This window comes from Fragaria vesca, linkage group LG3 (assembly GCF_000184155.1).
Source record: "Fragaria vesca subsp. vesca linkage group LG3, FraVesHawaii_1.0, whole genome shotgun sequence".
Classification (NCBI taxonomy): Eukaryota; Viridiplantae; Streptophyta; class Magnoliopsida; order Rosales; family Rosaceae; genus Fragaria; species Fragaria vesca.
Window position 1 is genome coordinate 9595127 of NC_020493.1, and position 3615 is coordinate 9598741.

The following is a 3615-nucleotide window of genomic DNA, read 5'->3' on the forward strand; positions in this document are numbered from 1 at the left end:
GCATTCGGTGTTGTAGCTCTAGAAATTGTCAGTGGCAGGCCAAATTCTGACCCGAGTTTGGAAGAAGATAAGGTGTATCTTCTGGAATGGGTAAAGGACTTTATCTAATCCCCTTTGATCCTTGCCCTCCTAGTTTATGAAGGCTTTTCGGTTTCTAATCCTTTCTATGTTCATCAAAACAATCCTTCTCGCGTTATCTACTGCATTGTCTCATCTTTCATCATTGTCTTTCTGCTTCTCAGGCTTGGAACTTGCATGAGAACAACCATGAACTTGAACTGGTGGACTATAGATTATCCGAATTCAGCGAGGAAGAAGCAAAACGAATAATGAAGATAGGACTTTTGTGCACTCAAACATCTCCAATGCTGCGACCGACAATGTCTGGTGTTGTGGGAATGCTTACAGGAGCTATTGAAGTGAAAACAGCTGCTTCAAAACCCGGTTACTTGACTGACTTGAAATTCATTGATGTTACTGCCAGCAACATATCGCTTGGTATGTCAACCCAAGGAACTGATTCAAGCTTTTATAACTCATGTTCTAGTACAAGTATAGTAGGGGATGCGAGGCAAACACCTTCAAATGCCTCTCATCCCATTCTTCACGATACTGTTAATGATGGTCGTTGAGAAGTTTGAAGGAATTTGATAAAAAAGGAACACAGCCCGATCGATTTTTATGTTCTATGTACACATAGTTTGATATTCATATGTGATAAATTCATATGGATTGATTTATTATCTTGTTCGTCTTTCGTTTAGTTGGACTTTTTAGTATGCGAGTGAATTCATATTTGTAGTTCACACAAAACCCTTTTCATATCTGTAGTATGCGAGTGAAGTCATTGAACTGATCGTGATTCATGAACATTTCATTCTTCAAACATAAGGTTGTATTTAGATATCTTCTGGAAATCCAAGTATCAACTGGTATCGTGATCTAAGTATCAATTGATAAGCCAAAACGGACATCTAGAACTAGAGGGGCACATATGTTGACACATTTGTTTTTGCACATGTTATGTAAAGATGAAAACTCCTTTTCTTTTAGTTGTGTAAAAATTAAGACAGTTACCACCCTCAATAAGGTAAAATCAATCTTTTCCTGTTCAATCTAAGAGGAAGGACCAGATTTGTGAGCAAAAAGACTTATTTACTTTTATTTTTTTAAATAAATGGCTTGTGCGGCTGTCCTCAAGCCTTCGTTAATGAAACCGGCGAATACAAAGGAGACATAAAACCTAAACCCTGTGATTACATTGAAGTCTCGACATATTATCGAGACAAAATACATGTATTCAAATAATAAACACCTACTATCAAAAAGACCCTTATACTATAGATCGACAAAAAATTTTGACACAAAAAATATAAGCAGTCTAGAAGTAGAGAAATCTAAAACAATCGTGGAGGAGATGGCGGGAGCAAAAACTCTTAACAAAGGTGCGATCGCTCGTCTCTGAAAGTAACTTCTTATAAAGTTCTGAAAGTGGTACCCAACAGTAGCAAAAACTTCCCTAATGATTGTTGGAAAATTTGGTTGATGGATTCACATGTAGTCACAAGTTTAAGAAATATTCAAGTAACAAGAATTCACAAGTTCTCCATGAAATCGACACACAAAGCATCATCCCCCTCATATAGCATCATCCATGTGCTCAAGTATGCCATAAAACATGTATTTAAGTAAACGATTACAGTACAAGGACAAAAAGTAAAAGCTGAGGAAAACAATATTCACGTATCATCGATAATACGTCTCTACTTCCATACCACCTTATAAAGGTGATGCAACTCATGCAAGAAACCATGATATCCTTTTTGGCTTCTTCATCAAGCCTATAGAGCGTGTTTTTTCCAGGATGTCAATATGCGTTTCTTAATAATTACAGGACGTTCACCACTGATTGACTAGAGTAATTTCTTTTTTACCTTTATCATCCCCATAATCATAGATACTTCTTAAATTATGATCCATTTTAGTATCCCAACCCAAGTAGTGCGCCTCAAATGGTCCATCTTCACAACTGAAGTCAAATTCATCGCACCTCAAAATCATCCATGTGTCTCTTATGTGCACTATGTCAAAAAACTATTTCATCATCTTATTAGGGATAGTCATAAAGTATGAATATCTCTCAAGTTTGTCGATGAATGTATTGTAACTGAGAGAAAAGATCAACATATGTATATGAAATCATTTTCATACAACCAGATATAGACAAAATTTTCGTCTTTATATAAAATATAGTCACACCTCGCTATCGTAGTCAAATAAAACAAATAAATGAACATAACTTGTATTAACCAATTAACCGTCACTAGCTGCAATACATGAAACTTCAACAAATCTCTAAATCCCTTAGTCATCCATCCTAAGTTTTTCTATGGTTACATCATCAACAAGCTCGTTCATGCTGATAATTATGATTTTGACTTTTGTTTTGCGATGATGAAAAATAGAGAGTTACAAGGAGCAACCTCTACTATAACCTATGTTATGAAAATCAAACTTGATACCAAAAGAAACATAGAGATACTTTGATTCCAACTTGATATGAATGTTGAGTGGCTAAACAATATCCTCGGTTAAGAAATTTACTTTGCGCTAAATATGTCAAAAATCAATTGAAATGAACTATGTGGCTATATGTCGAATATCATGGATAAACGTTGGAAAGAGTAGTAGATACTAATAATTTTGACATGGTCTAATAAAATAATATGGTTTTGATTTAGTCTAAACGCATATGAACAAGACCATGCTTACGCATTTACTTTATGGCTTCTAAAAGCAACCTACATCAATAAGTCACAAGATTTATTTCTCGTAATTAAATTGATAATACAAAACTTTAGAATTGATCTGATAAAGAATTAAAGCTTAAGCAGAGAGAGAGAGACAAAGAAATCAAAGAATCAAAGAAAATATGATATAGTATTTGTTATCTTTTGTTACAAAGAAAGGAAAAACTTTAGAATTGATCTGATTAAGAATGAAAGCTTAAGCAGAGCGTTGATCTATCGGGTCATGTCAAAGCTTGCGTTGATGATTTTGGCCGCCGCTCTCCCCCCTTCTTCTTTTTTTCCTTTGGTTATGTTGCCCTGGTTGCGGATCTCATCCCGGTTAGGGTATTAAGCTATTTCTCGCTAGATATATCGGGTCTGTTCATCGCTTACGGTGCTGGCTTTCTACACCCCCACGTTCTTTTTTCCTTTTCTTTGGTTCTGATGACCTCAAGTATCTTAATGCTTGAGGGTTGGCTGGCTATTGAGGAAGACTGTTTTAATGGCTACAAGGTTGAATCCATGGGGATCGATTGTGTTCTTGGTGATATGGTCTGTTGGACTCTCTAGATAGCTGCAAACTTGACTACCTCCATTCATGGTGGTTCGGCCGTTGTCGCCGTCGACATGGTGCCTTTAGTCTCTACCCTCTTAGAGGGGTTTGCTATCTGGTTAGAATGTTTGTTGGCTCTTATGTTTGGCTTTCCTTTCGTTGTAATCGTTGCCCATATATGGATCATATGGGTATGTATTAGATGTTTTTATGAATAAATTTTTTTTACCACCTCAAAAGAGAGAGAGAGAGAGAGAGAGAGAGAGAGAATAC

At 36.1% G+C, this 3615-nt stretch overlaps 1 pseudogene across 1 annotated transcript in view; it reads left to right on the forward strand.

Annotated features, from left to right (window-relative positions):
- LOC101292394 overlaps positions 1–3615 on the forward strand; it is a 1325780-nt pseudogene that overhangs the window by 27639 nt on the left and 1294526 nt on the right. Inside the window, exons 38-39 of the transcript XR_184374.1 lie at positions 39–90; positions 243–498. The product of XR_184374.1 is annotated as an uncharacterized LOC101292394 (transcript). The remainder of the gene's footprint in view (positions 1–38; positions 91–242; positions 499–3615) is intronic.